Here is a 21,772-nt window from a genome sequence, read left to right as displayed (position 1 = left end):
AAAGACCGCCTCTCTCTCTACGGGGAGACCGACGTCGACGGCAGCCACTAGGCCCGACCCAGTGGCGGCACGGTCGTCGGGAAACCGACCACTCCGTAAATTATTTATGTCTTTACGATAAGACCCTAACGAAACCGACACTAGCACAAGTATAACGATATAACTGATATTCCCGTCATTATGAAAAATATTTACTATATATAACAATCACAGCAATTAATTAACTAATTAACCTACTTAACATCTAGTCTATTCAATGTAGAAGTGAAACTACGTCATCAAGATGTTTAATGTATTGCCTGCCGTAATTTGTAAAGTTTTAGAATCAGGAAATATTTTCTTTCTCATTTTATTACAGTTAAAAAGAGATGCAATGTTGCCTGTTACGTTGGAACATGTAAACGATTGAGCCTGCAAAAGTCGTTCGGTTGTCAAATGTCTGTAAAATTTTTCAAAACATTAATGATAAGAGGTTATAAACGTTGTTTTGGCGCTTTGCTTGTTTTGATACATTTGAAATGTCGCTACTTAATATTTATGATTACTGTGGTTAAAAATGCTGAGGCCAAATAATTGAAGATTACAGATTACGTCTTTAATCAATAATTTCGAACAGGAACAACATGATACCTGTTCTTACCAGTAAAATGCGTTAGAGAGGTAATTATTAATACTATTAAATATTAAGTTGTTGGTGTTTTTATTGGAAATATTTTTATTGTTATGCAAGTGCACTGAATATTAGTATGGACACTATGACTAAAATCTCTCACAGGAAAAAAATCATCTACATATCTTGATGTTAGTTCTACTGAAGATTAAATTAATGAAATGTATAAAACAGTGAGTAGGTTTTTTAATATAAATATAATTCAATACAATTATTTCAGAGATAACTGTTACTATAAAAAATCATCTCTTGCAGCACTGTTACGAAATATACAATTTTATAATAATATTGTATAAAGATAACTTACAATAGAAATGCAGGTCGAAAAAAATACAAGTAAGAACTGTTTGGATATGTGGAAAGGATTGTTTACAATAACATCCTTCGGTTTTAATGAACTCCGTCAGACACACACAGAGGAAGAAATTGACAAATAGTGGAATTGTGAACTATAGAAATAGTAGAAGCTGTAGAAAATCTTATTGTAGACTGTAAAAGATTTGTATGCATAGATATGTGTGTAATTCAGCCTTTGGCTACAATGTACGAGAAGAGAATGAATACTAACTGTTTTGCAGATATGGCAAAAATGCATTAGGGAAAATGTCGTGATTAAATCTAATTTTATCAAGAAAAATGTACACAGGTACTAACAGAAGAGACTAATGAGAAATACAGTGATATCAGAATAATTTGACAAATAACACAGGAACGAAGGAAACAAGAACTAAACATTAAAAGGTAAATATGTTTTCTAATGAAAATAAAATACATTACTTGGATGTACAATTATTAGTTAGATGGATTAAGACTCCAGAGGTTACGTAGGTGGTTTAGAAAGGAGTTCAATGTACATATAATAAAAACTCTAACTTACAAACTATTGTGACCTTAAGATCATTTTACTAACTAGCATTACTCTTGTAAAAAATAGATAGAATGAAGTATGATGCGTTCGAGCATGTAACCAAATCGATCTATAAAATTTGATTTATGTTAGTACTGGTCGACATCGTTGTCATATGTTAATGTTAATATGATAAAACAATTCTAACCTACAAACTATTATGGCTGTTTAATGAACTGTAGTTTAAGTCCTTAACAATAAAAGTGTATTAGACGTACTATAATATTAAAATAAATTATATATTATAACGTTATTTATGTTTCACTATTTTATTACACTAGTAGTTAGTTTGTTGCCAAAGTCAAAATAAACGCAAACTTAAATTTAGTACGGCAATTTTATACGGCATTATACATTTTGATGGCTTGCATTGATTGTTTTATTGAAAGGACATAATATAAGAAACGTAACAAATATAGTCCTTAGCACGGCATAGATGACGTCGATGACGAAAAATATTTTTTGGGGCGATATTTTTTCAAATTTTTTAAAAGTAGTATCGATAGTTTTAGTGACAGTATCGAACTTGAGATCTCGATAGTTGCAAAGTAAAATATCCATATTAAAAACCTAGGGTATTCGACATAGATATCAAACTTTTGTTCTGGGATCTCCCTTCCCCGACATTAAGTGAATTGTGCATGGAAAAATTCGATACCAAAACGTATAATAATTGAAGTGTGGAATGCGTCTGAACGTGTAACTAAATCAAACAAATTGTGCAATAAAATTCAATTTGTGTTGGTACTGATCGACCCTGTTGTCAAGTCAAGGAGTAAATTTTGTTAAGGATAATGTTTACGACAATAAATAAAATCAAACTTTTTATATTCTTAAATTTGACGATACGTTTTTTCTTCACTAAATTACTTAATATAATTAAAAATATTTAATTTAGGTATTGAAAACATTAATGAAAATGAAAGAAATAAAGAAAATTGATATATTTAATTGTGAATATTCACGTATTGTTGACGTATTAACTTTACATTGGTTTTTTTATACCCCTATACACTGTATATACTGTAAGTTACCTTACATGTCTGGATTCTTGTAACTTAAAATTTTTCATTTCATAGTTTTCATAGTTTTGATTTATATTTTAATTTTAGTTAGGTTTTTTTTTAATTTGTACTAGTAATATGTTATATAGCATACCAATAAATACATACAAATTAATAACTAACAATAACAGTTTAACAAAATAACTAACACATTAATTAGTAAACAACATCATAACATGTGCAGTTATACTATGTGCATACTATATGTGCTTTGTTTCCCTGTAAAGTCAGTCAGTATATATTCTTTTCGTGTTTATTTATAACAATATTACTCCGAACTAATAGATAGTCCGAACTTAACTTAATGTATAAACAAAAAATATAATACAATGTAATAAAAATAAATGAGAAAGCTGATAAAGGTCGTCCAGATTTTCCAAAGGTCTTGATATTAGCCGATAACTGGTGTTTTTATGATTAGAAACTCCAAACTCTTGCGGGCCCGCTCTATGTCTTCGTTCCTTCCTAATCGTCAAGAAAGAGAAAAAAATCCGTCTATTGTTCAGCATTTTCTGTCTTCGGCTGAATGATTTTCAGGTAAAAGTTGGGATCGGTACCTGGTCCGTACATAATTGAAGCGCATGAGGTAGTTTGTCCTAGGATTGTATTTTAAAACCAGTTATTTTTGTAATAGGAGAAATATAAGGGATATAAAATATACAAGGGTATGCCAGAAAATATTCATGTTTTGTATTCAGGCAAAATTAAGATATAATTATTGTCATACATAATTTATTAAGTATTATTCATCGGATGCACATCGTTAAAGTACAAGATGAAACAAAAAAGTATTGGGATTATCATAAAATGTTTAATTATTGGTACAAATTTAGAGTTGGTTTTCTGATCTTAATGATTCCCAATCGGAGACGTTGGGTATTTTTAAACAAAGTGCCATTTGTTTTAGTTGATGCAATACGCCTGGCTAAATAAAATAATTGCTAAATAAATAACTTAAAACGCCGGATGGTAATCGTAAATTCATCGATAACTTTATCTGCATCTAACAGATGACTAGGAAACAGATTATTCGTTCTGGAAAGCCATCAAATACCTAAAATGATCATGTCTACATAGTCCACCTATAAAAGACCTAAGTGGAAATCAAATGGAATGGGCACGCAGCAATCAAGAACACGCGGAAGCATTTGCTGACTATCTAGAAAACATCATGAAACCAAACGAAACTGATAGCGAGTACAATTTGCCGAACATAGAATATGAAAATTTGACGATTCAATTAGTCACACCAAAAGAATTAATCAAAGTTATTGAAGTTGACATTAATTCAACGAAATCATCGGGTTATAAGTACATAACACGACAATTCCTGCAAAATCTATGAAGAAATGGATTTCACCAACTTCATTAATTCAGTATCACTACATAGTATAAAACAAAGTCGCCTTTTCTGTCCCTATATCCCTATGTGCGCTTAAATCTTTAAAACTACGCAACGGATTTTTTCAATAGATAGAGTGATTCAAGAGGAAGGTTTATATGTATAATACATGCATAATATACTAAGGCAACATTGCTAATTTTAGAGGTTTCTAACGTGATGTCGTAAATTAACCTATTTTTTTAGGCTTATTTAGCAATTAGCAAAAACGCTGCCTAACCCTACGAGTTAGATCAAATTAATGTACTACAGTATTGTACACCATAAAAAGGTCTACAAAAAAGTCCGCGATGGTATATGTTTATCTTTTAGGGATAACCCACATTAACCATTTTTATTGTTTACTTTTTACGTGAGAAAATGGCTTATTTACGAAGCTATTTTAAGCAATACGGCATTAATCCTTATCGAATTAAGTACCTTAAATACAGTGTGCAATTAATATAGATCAATATGGTTCCTTACAGCATGTAAATTAAACAAATATTTTCGGAGATATGTAATAAAAATTGTATGAATTTAGATATTCCAAAGATAGCAGGAAATCTTCATAGTAAGTATAGGGGAAGAGGAATTGTTTTACTCCAAATTTAATGCGTGCAGGCCAAGGGCAGTAATGAATGAACCAAAAATACTGGATCGATTTTAATCATGTTTTCATTGAGTGACATAGGCATATATATTTTATGCCCGTGCAAAGTCGGAGCGGGCCGCTATGTTTTTATATACAACGTTCATATTTTTTCTGTAGTGTATTTAATTTAGTATCAGCATTGCACCCGTGCGAAGCCGGGGCGGGTCGCTAGTATCAACTAAAATACATCTTAGGTTTGGAAGATGACTGAAATTATCATAATTCCAAAACCTGGAAAATCACCAAATGAAACAAAAGCCTATAGACCTATATCGCTGCTACCAGTAATATCTAAGGTTTTTGAAAAACTTTTGTTGAAAAGAATAAAACTGATTATAGAGAGAAAAAAACTAATGCCTAAACATCAGTTTGGGTTTGATAACGAACATTTGACGATTGACCAGGTGCATATAATAACTGAAATGAAAAAGCCCATGAATGTAAAAAGGTATGTTCAGCTATATTTTTATATCTACTATAAGCCTTCGATAAGGTATGACCTTGTCATGATGGTCTTGTTCATAAGTTATAGAAAATGTTACCGAAACAACACACTGAACTATTTTAATCTTACATTACAGCCAGAATGTTCAGAGTAAAATTAGAGGAAGCATACTTTACAATAAAATAAGCTAATGCAGGTGTAGCACAAAGAAGTGTATTGGGGCCACAAATGGAAAATATCGCGATGGTTACATTTGCTGATAACACTGGATTTTTGCTGTCGAAGACCATAGTGAAGAAGCCTATAATATAAATAATTGGACCCAAACTTGGAAAATAAAAATCAACGAAAGTAAATCTATGAATGCGCAGTTCACATCCATATAGTACCAACGCTAACAAACTCAGAATGAACTTCGATAAAAAAAAAGGAAAGAACTGGAGTTAAAATATAGGAAAATGTTTGGTCAATTGGAAGAAAATTCTATAATAAATTGGTATTAGATAAGCAAGTATTGAAACCTATATGGACATACGGAATTCAATTATGGAGATGTTCCACGAAAAGTAATACAAATACAACATAAGTTTTCCAGAACAAAGTCCTGAGAAGTATTGTAGAAGTACCGAGATACTGCACGACTTACACCGAGACCTTCAGATACCGACTGTCACTCAGGAAATTAAAATAATTGCAAGAAGACATAGGGATAGACAAACCATTCCCAATTTGCCAAATGACAAATCAATATTTCACAAGACACTAAGAGACTACTCATAGATATATACCTAAGTTTAAGTTGTTCTAAAGACAAATTGTAGGTTAGTCGGAAACGACCCGTAATAACGTAATAGAAAAATAATAATAAAATAAAAATAAGAATATATTAAGAGTAACTTTACTATAAAGATGCCTTGGTAAAACATATTTACAAAATACTAAAGAATGGACGAAAAATGAGCCTAAACATTAATTCCACCCTGTATACGAATACCGTTAAAGAAGAAAATTGAACAAAAATGTCTATTATCCGTTTCCTTAAATCGCGATTGTGCCATGCGAGGATCCGTTTCTCTTGCTCAGAACACGAAGACGGGGCAAAGCAAAGAAATAAACGTATTCGCATAGGAATGGCCATGTTATCGAAGTTATGCGTGTATATGTCACTAAAGGTCAGTTACTAGCAGCTTTAAAGAAATTAAACGAACTAATTTAACACATATTTTGGTGTAGAGTTACCAGTTTCCAGTATAATTTTAATGTGAATGAATGGCAATGAATCACACATTATTTTATTTATTTAATGATACAGTATAAATAAAAACAAAGTACTTCATTAATGCCAAAAATTATGTACATAATAATTACGATGCAATATAATAATGCGCGATAAGAGTTCGAAATACGTTATAAACGTAATAGGTACATTTGAATATCAGTCCTGCCTTTTATCTGTTTGATAAAAATGCAATAATGATAAAGTAAAGTTTATAGTCTTGTCTTCAAACGACAATAATATAGTCATGATTCGTATACAATAATTTTAAATGTTTATCCATCACATTAGCACGTATTTCACATCGGACATTGGCAGAATATTAAACCATCGAATTTAAAATGTAATATTAACCCCCAAAATTATAACGTCTTCATTTTATAATTCATAACATATTTCCTGTCTATATTGATATAATTTGATTATATAATAAAATATTTTTGATAATTAAAATCAAATAACAATAATAATAATAATTTATACATAATATAAGTATGAAATTATAGTGTCTGAAATTAATTATATAATTTATAATTCAATATAATTAGTTAGTATCCAAACTTGCAAAGAATGGGTATACACATTGCCTGCATCATTTTTTAAATATTTTAAAGTCACCTTTTTACCAACTAGGATTTAACCGGACCTACGGTTTAACGTGGGCTCTGAACGACGGTCCTCGGCTTTAAACCTACCGACTGGCGAGTGATCAACTTAGACATCATCCCAGAATACATCCGGTCTTACTCAGTCTGGTTACTGGCGTGACTGGGATCATTTTCCTTGTCGGATTTTGCACTCTTGCCTAAGGACAATCACAAACAAATTTACGACCATGCCCCAGTAGGATTCGAATCCGCGACTATCGCAACAGTAAAAGGACAGTCCTGTCGTCTTTACCATTGCGCCAACCAAGCCGGTAGCCTGCATCTTGAAAAGCTATCAAATTTTTCATGACAGGTAATGTATATTTAGGTTGTTTATATTTACAATTCTAAATTTTTCTCACAAGTCGTTTATATTAGCCAGATATTTAATGTTACTTTAAATATGGCGGTAACTAATATTATACAACAATACGATATATGCTTGTTTTTACAAAGATATAGCACTTAATTATGTAGTAAGATAAATTTTATTAATATAAGAAATTATCATAGAATACTGGTAGCTATATTTTGTATTTACAAAGCTTACTAGCATTTGATTAAAATAATACTATAATGAATATTATAATTTGCTGATTAAATATTAAACAATATTAAACTATTGTCTTTTATAATGTTCTTAATTATTTATCGACGTCAGGTTATAACAACCAATTTAAATATACAGGCAACGTGGTATTAGATATCTTAATACTAATAAATAGTGTAAATATTTATCATTATTCTGGGTATTCACCATCATTCATATCATTGTAAATTTATAACTCGTCTTAGATCTTCGTTATGCTAATTTAACATAATGTTTTCATTAATATCATACAAGATCCCAAAATATATTAATATTTATGTGTTGTTTTTGTTAAATTGTATGATTACCTTTTTTCGGTGTGATCTTTCAATTTTCGATTCGAATACAGATTAATTAATACAAAAATATATATAGCCTAACTCATGAAAGGTTTAAACATAGACAAAACTAAATATGTAATTTGGTATTATTGTTGGTATGTGAATTAATAGCGATGTAAAAACATTACTATTAAAGATCAAACATCGCTCTTTGAAGGGAAACATACAGTTGAAGCAAAAACTTGGCTTGATGTCGAGTTTCCGGACACTGTCCTAGGAAAATCAACCATCAAGGATTGGTATGCTAAGTTTAGACGTGGTGAAATAAATGACTGAAGACAGTGAACGCAGTGGATGCCCAAAAGAGGTTATTACTGACCAAAACATTAAAAAATCCACAAAATGATTTTGAATGACCCTACATTGTACCTGAAGGAAACTAAAGACATCAATTTAACGTGTACATCATGTTATTCACGAATACTTGGATATGAGAAAGCTCTGTGCAAAGTGGGTGCCGCGTGAGCTCAGTTTTGACCAAACACAACGACAGGTTGATGATTCGGAGCAGTGTTTGAAGATGATCAAGCGTAATAAACCCGAGTTTTTGCGTCGATATGCGACAATGGATGAAACATGCCTCCATTATTTCACTCCGAAGTCCAATAGACAATCATCCGAGGGAACTGCACACGATAAACCCGCTCCAAAGCGTAGGAAAACGCAACAGTCGGCTGGCAAGGTTATAGCGTCTGTATTTTGGGATACGCATGGAATAATTTTCATTGACTACCTTGAAAAAAGAAAGACCATCAACAGCGACTATTATATAGCGTTATTAGACCGTTTGAAGGACGAAATCGCAGAAAAACGGCCGCATTTGAAGAAAAAGTGCTGCTTAACCAATACAATGCATCGTGTCACAAGTCAGTGAAAACGATGGCAAAAATCCAAGATTCTCCAGATCTGGCCACCAGCGACTATTTCCTGTTCTCAGATCTCAAAAGAATGCTCGCTGGGAAGAAATTTTCGTCGAATGAAGAGGTGATCGCCGAAACCCAGGCCTACTTTGAAGCAAAAGACTAATCGCACTGCAAAAATGGTATCGAAAAGTTGGAGGGTCGCTATAATCAGTGTATCACCTTTGAAGGGAGTTATATTGAATAAAAAAAATAATTTGAGACTTTTCAATTGACCTGTTATACTATGTGATATCCCATATTCTGTAGATTAAAATTAATATCTTTAGAATGTACTTTTGTCTATTTTGTATAAGGCAACTGTAATTTTTAAATATTAATTTTTTCTCATGTATTTAAATCAAACTTAGCTTGATAACAATTATATTAAATACAAGGGAATACTATAATAATCTTACACCATATTTCATCAATAATAACCCTTCGAATCAGAAGATTCAAACCGGACGAAACCATTATGGATCATTACTATTAATTGCATCTGATAATTTTAAAAATGCAAACATTGCTTCCTTATTAACACACGATCTTATTGACATCGCATGTCATATATTGATGAGTGCTTTGTAAAAATAGCAATAAAAGCCGACTGTTAAGACGATCACAAAAGACATATCAAGAATTCAATGTCACCACTAAGATTGAAAAAGGGTTGATAGTTAATACGAAATTTATACGGATTTAGTAATGTTAAAAATACAAGTATTTTTAAAAAATGTCTGGAGAAGTATTGTATACATGCACCCAGATACTACACAAATAATTACTTACATTGAAATCTTCGGATTACAACTGTCATAGAGAAAATTTAGAGATTTGTAATAAGATATAAAGAAAGATTCTACTTGCATGTAAACACACTGAAGTATTCCAACTCTTGGGCAACAGTGCACTACGGTGAAGGTTCAAGAGATCCAAACCCTGTGATCTTGTGTAGTGAAGAGTACTAAATGTTAAAAATACTGAGAAGTGCTACTAACTAAGCGAGTAAGACTAAGTAAAGGCCAATGGGTCTTTCTAAATAAGTACCAAGTTTTAAGTCACTGTAAAGACAAATTGTAACATAATCGGCAGTAATATATTAATAAATTTAAATTAACTTATTTATGCACCCTATAAAATTATTATTTAAATTAATTACTGCACAAAATATTCTCATACACTATTTCGTAAATAATTGTAATAAAAGTATAAGACATTTAAGTAACGATATGACTGGGTTAAACATATAACCATCCTAAAAGTACCAATAGCCATATAAATAAATTTATTGAACAAATAAATCACGTCACTTATTTTTTATTTAACTGTACGGCACACGATTTAGTGGAGTTAATACAGTCATCTTTAAAACCTATTTATATTGCTACTCCATTCTTATATTTCCTTTACCTGACTAATTTTATTTAGAAAATCGAAAAGGGCCCTTCTTAAGGAATATTTATGACCGCTCACCGTAAAATTTAAATTGACCATCTTGTTTCCAAACATGTGATTACACTCGTCGCGGCAGTTTAAAAATGTCGACACCGAGGCCAAAGTGAAGTACACTTTTTTCGGTGGGATTTCCTGGAAGTGTATATTACCCCAAAAATCTCAAAAGAAAAATTATTATGATAAACCATTTTCGTCTGTGAAAAACGTCCGCTGTAACATGAAACTGAATAATTATTGTTTTGAAATTAACGTACGGGTTTCCTTAGGAAGTGAAATATAAATATAATAATTAATTTCACGGTATATGTAGTATACAGTATATATAGCATATGAACTGTGTCGATAATTATTTCCAGATTTTTATAACAGGATTTCAAGTTAGTTAGTTCAACGTTTTGCCAAATAGCAGTATTAAAGAATCGAAAAATTGTCAGTGCTTTAAAGGTATGAAAGGAAGTCATTTTTGTATCGAATAGTAATGGGTAATGAATGAAAAATGAATTTATTTGGAAAATGCCAGGTGAAAAAAAAATCATCACCAGCTGAAGCCGACCCTCTACTGCAAGGCCATACGCTGTCTCTGGCGATACCACGTTTGTTTTATTATGAAGTGTTAAAACCTGAAGAAACAGTTAATAATACCGATAACAAGTGATAAATTTGAACTGTGCATTGCTCGAAAAAGGTCCACAGTACGCTCAAATATATGATAAGATGATTTTGAAGCATGATAATTCGCCGTCTCATACAGCAAAACCAGTTGGTTGCTTTGTCGATGGGCCACGTGCTTGTAGAGAAGCATATTGCCGATTTTGAAGAAGCTAAAAACTGACTCGATGAATGGTTTAGAATCAAGAGTCCTTTTATATAATTTACAACTTGTCGAAAGACGAAACAAATTCAAGAATCTTAAAAATATTATTATTGTTATATCTTAAAGGAATCTGACACCCTTTTTAGTTTCAACATAGTCTCCTTGCTTATCAAAGTGCCTTTTTGAACTACTTACGTATATATGTGTACCTTCAATGAACCTTTAGAAATAAAAAATAGAAAAAATACCAAGCAATCTTTTGCCTAATAAAAAAACGTCCTTCATTCGCATACTTCGTGTTCTAAGAAAAGCTCTATGAACAAACATTAATTTTGTTGATTCTCCATATTTTTTATAATAGCCAATATTTTCATTGGATATTTTGAGAACACTAACCACTAACGTAGTCTAAAACCTTCTACCTGGTTTAGATAGTGGATGACACCTTTGTCTTCTGGAATAATGAAATAAGCAAATTCAAATTCAACGTATTTCGGACATACCTGAATTCCCAACATTCAAACATCCAATTCACTATAAAAATTCACTAGTTAATTTAGTTTTAGTTCGGTGAAAGAACAATCGTCAGCTAGGAATTAAGTTTATAGGAAACCCACACATACCGACAGTACACTTTCAAGCAACATTACACAATCATTCAATTCAGATTCGATACTTAAATAATAAATAATCATAAGTTAATCACTTCTTCTTAGAAAGAAGAAGTGATCTTATTCGTGTTCCTCCTTAGAAAAGAGGCCTGAGGAATAAGATCTAACCTACTATAAAAAGGAAAACACAATAGGCTCACACGCATTTCGTTACTTTAAGGAGTAATATATTGCATTAGAAGGGTGTTGAAGAAGTACAACATCAAATCACACTGGAAAATGCCCTGTCCTCAGAGGCTCCCTATCTCCAAAGCTAAGAGGTACCCACTAAAGGTAATAGGTGTGTACAAGATGTAAGTGTAGGCAAGAGTACATAAGAGAATCCGGGAGGATGATAAGTACATGCATAAAAGAACATCAATGATATGTGAAATATGAAACTAGTCAGCTTTGGCTGAATGCTAAACTCAACATCCACTTTCACACCAACAACCAAAATTTCATCCACTTTACAAGGTTATTTTGAGAGAAAAAATCGAGAGGGTTTTGATATTTATAAACATTAAAATAATCTCAGTAAAGACAATAGCTACATATCAACCATATCTGGCCTGGCATCCTCCTGGTTTTTTAATTCTTGCTGTGAATAAGTAAGCAATTAGTAAATAAACGCACCACTAATCCGGAGGCCAATAGTTCTGTTCAATTTAAATTTATTAACCTTTCATTCACTATCGATTTAATATATTTATTCATTATCAATTTTGAACATATCCTCTTCAATTAGTTGAAAAATTCCATCAAAAGGTAGGAAAAATATTTTTTAATTTTTTTAAATGAGCAAACTTGCCATAGTTCAAAAAAACTGAACAAATGTTAGTCTTAAGAAACCAATGGCATTGCAATCAAAATGGAGCACGTACGAACGAAACTCTCTTTACTGACACAAATGTAAAGTTATCCACTTACATTATTGTTTATGTGTATAAGAAGTCTTTACTCATACTGTTTACTGAGCAGACCTGGTGACTTCTGATTTATAACTTTTCATAGAGATGCAGCATATTGGCTCCCGAAATACCAAAGATGGGTAATTGATAATAGCTCTTTGACGATATGAGAAAATCAGATGGAAACGATGGAAAACACTATTTTGTCTAAGTCTAACGAACTTCGAAACCAGTACATTATTATTGATGGAGCATGTTCCCCATATGCTTCACCACATAGCTATCGACATCTATCACTTGGACTTTTCTTCAAATTAGAAGAAAAAGCAACGATTCTCGTAAAGTAGCTACAGCAGAAAAATGTTGTTTATACTCATTTATTTTATATAGTGACATTTAGAAAAAAATGATGATGCCTCTTTAATATGAATATCAATATACAAGATCTCGAAGGGTATTTTAAAATTAACATAAAATACCAAACATAAACCATAAGTCAGCTTAAAAACACAAGGTGTGCTTAATAATCGTTTTCGTGTTAAACCCAAGTAATTAAAAAAATAGTTGGAGATAAATAAATTGGGTTGATAACGTAGTTATTTTAATGTCCCAATAAACTACTACATTTTAAAGTGTTACTTAACTTTAATATACTTATCTAAAATAACAGTTTCATTATCGTGGTTTTGTTTCGTTTTCTTTTGTGCATGAGACTTGTAATCGCATACACACTTACGTAAGTTTATGTTTAGCGCCATAAACTTAATTAGAATTAACTGTTACATAATTGCCGTTTATTACTGAATATTTATACTGCGAATATAAGCATCTATATTGACGGATATGTACTGTATAATGGTCGAGTATTTAATTAAATTTAATAATTATTTCCGTTTAAATACCTTTATCATTAATTTGATACTGTAAGATGTTGACATTTTGTTTTAAGTTAGATTACATACATTATTTATTACAACTTACATTTAAACTTGGTTTTATAAGAAGTTTCATCATTAAGCTTTATATTTTATTTTGTGATATTGTGCTCAAACTTAATTATGCTTATTATTATTATTAAAATAACAAATTCTTATTCCGATCTAAAGATTTAAATTGGAAGCATGATTTACATGACTTACTCAATTATCACTTGAATTTTTTGTAGATTAAGTTTCGGTCTCAAAAATTTCATACATTCGATTGTTATATTAAACTGCTCTTTAGTAAATTTAAGACGTAGAAGTAGAATGAAGCATCGAATGAATCATCGGCACCCGTATCAACTGTCCATGATATCTGTTATCTCAAGTTCTGTTATGTCAAGGCATTGTCAAGATTAAACAGTGCCGAGGCTAATGGGGAACTCTGTGGGGCTCCGACCAAGATGGATCTCCTAGGTGAAAAAGAATCACCAACCTTGATTTAGAATGATCACTTTTCCAAATATGAACGAATCAGGTTTGCAATATCACTTAGAACACTAAACTCTAATGCTTTTAATAAAATAGGTAGAGACAAACAAATAAAACAATAATTGAAATAGTCATAAAAATTTGTCTAATAAAGAAATACAAGACTTAGTTGATGATCAGTTCAGCTAAACATTGACAAACTATTACAGAAAATGCATCAGAAAAACATTTACAAATTTATTTCCAAAATGTTATATTCACCAAGTCAAAATCATGGAGCAAAATTTTTAGTTATACAGGATTTCCAGTTGACCTTATACAACCAAGTCGAGGATATCTGTCATATCATGGCATTGTCAAGGTTAAACAGTGCTCAGGGTAGTGGGGAACTCTGGGGGGTCCGACCAAGATGAATCTTCTAGGCCAAAAAGAATCACCAACCTTGATTTAGAATGATCACTTTTCCAAATATGAACGAATCAGGTTTGCAATATCACTTAGAACACTAAACTCTAATGATTTTAATAAAATAGGTAGAAAGACTCAACAAACAAATAAAACAATAATTTAAATAGTCATAAAAAAAATTCTAATAAAGAAATACAAAACTTAAATGATAATCATTTCAGCTAAACATGGACAAACTATTACAGAAAATGTATCAGCAAAACATTTACAAATGTATTTCTAAAATGTTATATTCACCAAGTCAAAATAATGGAGCAAAATTTTTAGTTTTACAGGATTTCCAGTAGACCTTATACAATTAATCAGAATTGCCGAATTTGTACAACTGTAAGATTTCCATGTACTATTACATCTTAAGGTACTGTATATAACCTACTGATAACATGTATATAAAAAGATTGTTAGTGACTGAAATTCAAACGTGGTGTGATCATTTTTGGAAATGCTAAAAGATTACACTTCTGAATAATCAACGTTGACAGCATCTCACATGATTTTACAGCCTTTCTAGCTTTATTAAATGCAAATGTCCATAACAAAAGCGAGATTTGAACTTTGCAACTTATCAGAATTATCAGTAACCAAAACTGCCAAGAGGGCCGGCCGATGTAATAACAGCATATTTCAAATAAAATAAATGATTTCAAGTCAAACTTTGTTATATGAATGTTATTTCAATTCGATCTTTGAACTAAATATCCCTCAAAATATATATAGTCTTGCAAAAAACATAAATTAAAAAGTAATTAAAAAATAATATTGTAAATAAGTAACTTAAGGTTTAACTTTGGATAACTTGACATCCAAAAATAGCGTTAATAAAATATCTTGTATAGGAAATTAATGAACTTTTCAAAAATACTTTCTTACCAAGCTATATTCTAAGCAGGCAGAGAACAACGTTTGCATTTGAATTGGGAGTTGAACAAAATAATCAAATTATACCCGAAAAGTAAATAATTATACAGAAAATGACTATTAAAATAATGGGGTAATTCTATGGCAACAATGCAGTTTTTTATATTAAAATGTAGTAAATATTACTAAAAGCATACAAATAAAAGTATATTAATTTTTTCCTTTACTTTTAATCATCACTTTCTTTATTAATAAAAGAAAGAAAATGAATAAAAAATGAATGTGTATGGAGAAGTAATACGGGCAATTAGACATTCGTAGCGAAAATAGTATTCATTCAGAATAAACCGTTACTATCAGGCATAATATTACTCAACGGCGAATGGCGAGACGCCTTTTGCAGTAACGAACGGCGTGTAGATATAGTGGTACCGCCTTTGGCTCTGCATCAGTTAGTGTGCACCTTGTTCATTTTTTCTTTTTGTCGTCTTTTAAATTTTTAATTCCAATCCATAAACACTTCGACAATTAATTATTTTTATTTCATATATCATATTTAAACCTTCGAAATAAATATATATGATTTAATTATAATTCTGCAAAATGGTAACATCGTTTTTAATTAAAATGTAAAATATGAACGAGACCAATACAGTATCTGATTTAGTCATTAAACCTCAATAGTAAGTTATGATTTGTATAAAAAACGAGTATTATTGCATAATTATATAACAGAAACTAATGTGATTATCAACAATATATAGACTTAATATTTCTCGCTCTGGGTGATTTTTAACCGACGTCAGAAAAGGAGGAGGTTCTATGTTCGGAGGTGTATATATATATTTTTAATGTATGTTCGCTGATTTGTCCGTCAACTGAGGACGGATTTTCAAATTCTTTTTTTATTCGAAAGAGTGCACTTTCGAGGTTGTTCCATTGGAACCAAATTAGGATCTAATGGGGGGAAGGGGGGAAATCGAAGGAAAACCTAAATTTCCAAGGCACGTATAATGTTTTCACATATTTTTTTCTAAAATAATTAGATATTGGTGTATAATGTTATTGTTGAACTGATGTGATGAAAAATCGGAAGTAGTTCAGTGTAAAAGCCAGTCAGTTTGCTTTTTAAGCACTAACCAAATCATATCAGATATCGTAGAAATGTTGTAGGCAATGTATGGCGTAATGTAGTTTGAAGTCAGTGCCGAGCCTAAACAATACAAAAATAATAATATAATTTTGAGACACAAAAAATTAAATTACGAACAAAACAAATCTAATTTATTGCTCGATACCGACTTCAAGTTGATCAGTTGGTAGTAGTTAAAGTAATATTGTAAATAGATAAATAGGTTGAGGTAGGTATTAAATTGTGTTTGTATATAGTAGAATATAAAATACGTGAAATAGATAGGTTAAATCAGTTTTTTGTTTACTCTTATTTAGTTATTACAACGATTATGATGTACATACTTTATTGTTAAACTTTTTTTTTGTGTTAGAAATCTAAGTTAGATTATTTTTTACTTTTTAGGGAGTTCTTTATTTATTAGATCGGTTCAATTTTTTTGTTAAAAATATTTTCAAAATCTCGAACCAATGAAAAGTCGAAATTGTTTTGCCTAATAATAGTAATTCTAACTTATAAGAAATATTGTATCCTTATAGAATAATTCGCGACAATAAATGTCATAGACTTTTTAATTATTAGTTGCTTCTATGTTATTTAGATTATATTTTCGATATAAAAAGAGCTTTCAATAAAGCAACAACAAAAAAATCCACCAACATGGCGATTCTTTCGGTCGGCAGAACGATGTTGATTTGGTAGCGATCTAATCATGGACCTATTTTTTCGTATTTGTGCTGGCAAGGGATAATTAGTACTAGTTAGTACGCTGGTTTTGCTGATATTGGATCGGCCTTTGAAAATTTAAGTTCTGTGGGAGCAAGAGACACTGGGACTACCGTATTCCAGTTACCTGTCGCGAACAGTGCGAGGGTAGGGATTTAATCAGCTGATTATAGTGTTGCAAGGTACAAAGAGAGAACCTCACACTGAGCTTTTCACGAATGGGATGCCTGACTGGAGATGGGTGTTCGCGTTCCTCATAACCTCGAGTAACGCGCCGACTATTTTGTATTGAAACACTTGAAATTGTGCAAGTTGTCTCTCAGAGCACTTGTACATACCTGTGCTCTATAAGGCCCATTGATCGCATCAGCATATTATACAGGGTCGCTTCCTGGGGGATTGGGAGTTTCCTTTTTCTGCAGAGTAGTGGAAATAGAAGGCTATACATGCCATTGCTTTTGCAGATGGCGTGCTGAATTTGTGATGATCACTGGAACCTACCGTCGTCGTGTCAAACTTGGTTGAAATATTTCGAGACGTTTAAAATTACGGTTTCAGGTCTGCGACCTTTACAAAAAGCCTGGTAGATAGTGGCTGCGACGCGAGTAGCTTGATGAAAACTTGAGTGTTTGCCACGGAAACTTGGCATTGTACGTCCAGAATTATGTGGTTTGCGTCCGTGAAACCATTTAGATTGTGCTCTATTGCTTTTTTAGCGAGTTTGCAGAGATAATTGATTAGGCTAATAGGCATACGAGCTGCAACTGTCTATCCTTCATAACTCTGGTAATGTATGACGAGCGTTATCATGTAATCCTATTACATGAATTTGCGTCTGTTAGTCGCTATTGATAGTCTTTTTACAATGACAATGATGTTGGAAAAACCCATGGTTTTTGTGTCCGCAGTTATTGTAGTAGAACCACTTTTCGTCATATCTTTGCCTGGAACGTGATTCAACCATGAAGATGAAACAGTTGGAAATGTCTTTTTCAATCAATTCATTTGTTAACAGTATATTCATTTATTAATTTGATTCATCTATTGTTAAACTGTTTGAAAGTTCCTCGAGAGGTTGAGGTGAGTTTTATCTAATCAGTCTTGCAATAGTGTCTTCAACATTTTTTGGTTCTTCAGTCATTTTTGTCATTGGCATCAAAATCACCGCATTTTCGCCAATAGATCAAGATTTGATCAAAATATATTCAAGCACTTAATATATTAGAAACTAGAATACATTTTCAATTTTTGATTATCAGAGCAATTTGGGGATACCCTAAGAATTGGGCTTCGGATTGTTTCCTCATCCACCGTATTCTCCAGATCTATGAGGGCCCCCAGCGACTATTTCGTGTTCTCAGATCTCAAAAGAATGCTCGTTGGGAAGACATTTTCGTCGAATAAAGAGGTGATCGCCGAAACTATTTTGAAGCAAAGGACAAATCGTACTACAAAAATGGTATCGAAAATTTGTAGGGTCGGTATAATCAGGGTATCACCCTTGAAGGGAATTATGTTGAATAAAAAAACTAATTTTGCTAAAAAAGTGTGTTTTACTATGGTCGGGGATTTTTCAATTGACCTGTTATAATAGAGTGGACATGAGAGTTGGGACTTGCAATTATTCTAAATAAGTTTTTATACATTTATTAATAGTCGAAAGTTGTCAGCTTTCTTGTTTTTATTCGTATAGCTATAGTTACTCTGAATGGTGTAGTCAATGAGCTTGTAATCCATGTCTTTGATTTATTTATAAACAAATTCGTGCATTTTATATATAGGTGTTTTTAAAAAAAATAGTTTAGTAAAAGTATGCACTAACAACCAAAGACTTAAGTTTTATTATTTCTACATTGTAAATACTAGTTAGTTAGATAAAACATTTGCTTATTGTGATTATTACAACTGGAGATTTTTTCCCAATTGATAAAATTTGTTTAAACATTTTTCGTTGAGAATATTATTTATGTAGCCACACCTCCAACTAGATTCAATGAAAAGAAAAACGTTGAAAAAAATGCGGACGCCTATGCCATTCTTGTTTGTCCCGTTTGAGTTGAGCTTCCACCCCAATTCTCTACCCGTCTCTCTTCCACCCTTGCCTCGGAGGGTATTAGTATCCCGCAGCTAGTCGAAGCACCACCCAGATGCCTCTCTTCTGTTTTCATCTACAAATTACTTATCAAATAACTGCAAGGGGATGACATCGAAAATAGAAAAGTCGGTACAGTATTCACATTTAATACATATAGATTGTTTGATGCATATACCTTAACACCTTTTTAGTATTACCGATATTTGAAGGTTTCAGGAAATAATTCAATACAGTTCACACATGAGATATTTTATCATTAAGTTTCTTTAAAAGATGTATCGATCAATCATAATACAATCCCACAGCATTTCATAATGTTCTATGCTATTGAATCGAGCTTATTTATATGTACATATTTTAGTAAATCCCTTGAACGCAAATGAAAGAACAAAATTGTTTTTTTTTCAAAACAAGAGGATTTTAAAATTACATTAAAGTTCTTTTTACTCACCAGTTCTATATGTTTTATGACCTGTAAAATGTAGCTAACATATGAAGTAATGATGCGAGAGCCATAGCTACAGATAACCTATTTTGTCATTAATAATTATCTGTAATCTATTTCGTTGTCATGTGGAAGAAACTAAAAAATCAATATTGGATATGCCGTATTTTAAACGTATTTAATATTCCATAATACAAGCGTATATATATATATATATATATATATATATATATATATATATATATATATATATATATATATATATATATATATATACTAAGAACACATGAAAACTTTGAAATAATATTAGTAATCAATAATAAAAATATAGAACGAGTGAAGAAGTAATGGATAAATTGAACTTCTGAAGAGTCCGTGAAGTATCTAAGAAAATGTATCTAAAAATGAGTGTATGTGAATGCTCATATATTAAATACTAAGTTAAGTCTTACCAAAAAAGCCAAAGATTTAATCTAGTTTCATGCTTTATAGTAGCTGGTTTCACTCTCGTGTATTTTCTAGTAAATCAAATGACCTTACAGACTCTTATTAATAAAATATTTACTGTTTTAAGTACTCTCTATTAATATTCGATGCTTGCATGTATATTGATCAGTAATATCTATTGGTGAAAATGCGTAGTATTAATCTAAACATAAAATAAAAGTTTTTCTTTAAGTATTATTGAGTTATTCATTATATAAAAACGCTAATCATGGAACGCTTTAAATGTTGGATGGTGTTATTGGTTTGGTATTCATTACTTTTGTTGTTTGATTCGAAGACCTTTGTTGTCGAAGTTGCATCAAACATTTATAGAAACTTCCAACGACGACCAAAAAAGTTCGAAGACAATGTATTGCAAGATTTATTAGAGGAAAACCTAATTGAACGTCTTAAAGAACTTTACAGACAGTTTTACAGTTCATATATGGAGTCGGCCGTATACCTATAGAAAATGTTTACCGACGTCCCTTGAGAACATATTGGATGACGTAACTTTGCAATATAGACCAGCAATAACAAGTAACAGACACAGTGTCATCGTCTTGTATGATAACGCTCGGCTACACGTTGCAAGAGTTGTGAAGAATACACTGCTGTAGCTAGCGTGGGAAGTTGTGCCGCACAAACATATTCAAGATAAATAATGCCTTAATATTAACAACAACCAATATCGTCCTTTCGACTCTGTATCGCCAAATTGACAGAGATTGGAAAAAGTTTTAAAAAAATTTTTTTGGTTAAAATATATTGTACCTGTTTTTTCCTAATGCGCACCTAATAAGCAATAAGAACCAAGTTTTATTCAATAGATATAATCTCTCAGTGTCTTAAGTGTAAATTACTTTTGTTTACTGCTTGCAACTGATTTACAGTTACAATGACTAAAGATATACACATTTTCACTAGGTTAATGATATTTTTCGACTTGTTTTGTCTCCTGGGAGTTCAGACAAACCAAGTCCCACTGATATAAATAACAATAGTAAATACACTTTATTGAGGAAATATACACGTGAGTCTGAAAGAAAACCGTAGCTGTAATATATGTCGTATTTTTAGACCACCAGTTTTACGTGCTTGAAACCCAAGCGAGAGCTCACTCGTGCCCTCTCTCTTTTTCGTCGTCGTTCTCTTCCTCTTCGTCTACCTCCTTTAAATTTTAATGCCCTGTGTCAACATACCCATTATCGAGCTCGAGTTTCTAGGAAAGGTCGACGCCGTCTACGACCATAAAATAATAAAATCCTGATCCTGGACTGTGCGTCTTTTATTATTTTATTAGTGGAAGATCGAGCCCAAGCCCTTGCTCCTATCCTTTTACGGCGTTGTTTTTTTCCTAAAACCGACCAACAGGCGAGAAATCCTCGTTCGTACTATGGCTTCATTAGTCATTGTTCTTGGAAACTAGATCTAATCTCTGGT

The 21,772-nt window shown here is 31.7% G+C and overlaps 1 protein-coding gene across 4 annotated transcripts in view; it reads right to left on the bottom strand.

The window, feature by feature from the left end:
* The window catches only part of jing (AE binding protein 2 jing), a 314,777-nt gene that overhangs the window by 32,954 nt on the left and 260,051 nt on the right, over positions 1-21,772 (bottom strand). The gene's annotated exons all lie outside the window — the stretch shown is intronic.

The sequence above is a fragment of the Rhynchophorus ferrugineus genome, unplaced genomic scaffold (genome assembly GCF_030347505.1).
Source record: "Rhynchophorus ferrugineus isolate W39M unplaced genomic scaffold, kcgeb_rfMv2 rfM3, whole genome shotgun sequence".
Taxonomy (NCBI): Eukaryota; Metazoa; Arthropoda; class Insecta; order Coleoptera; family Curculionidae; genus Rhynchophorus; species Rhynchophorus ferrugineus.
Note: the sequence above shows the minus strand (reverse complement) of the source record. Positions and strands in the feature narration are given on the sequence as shown.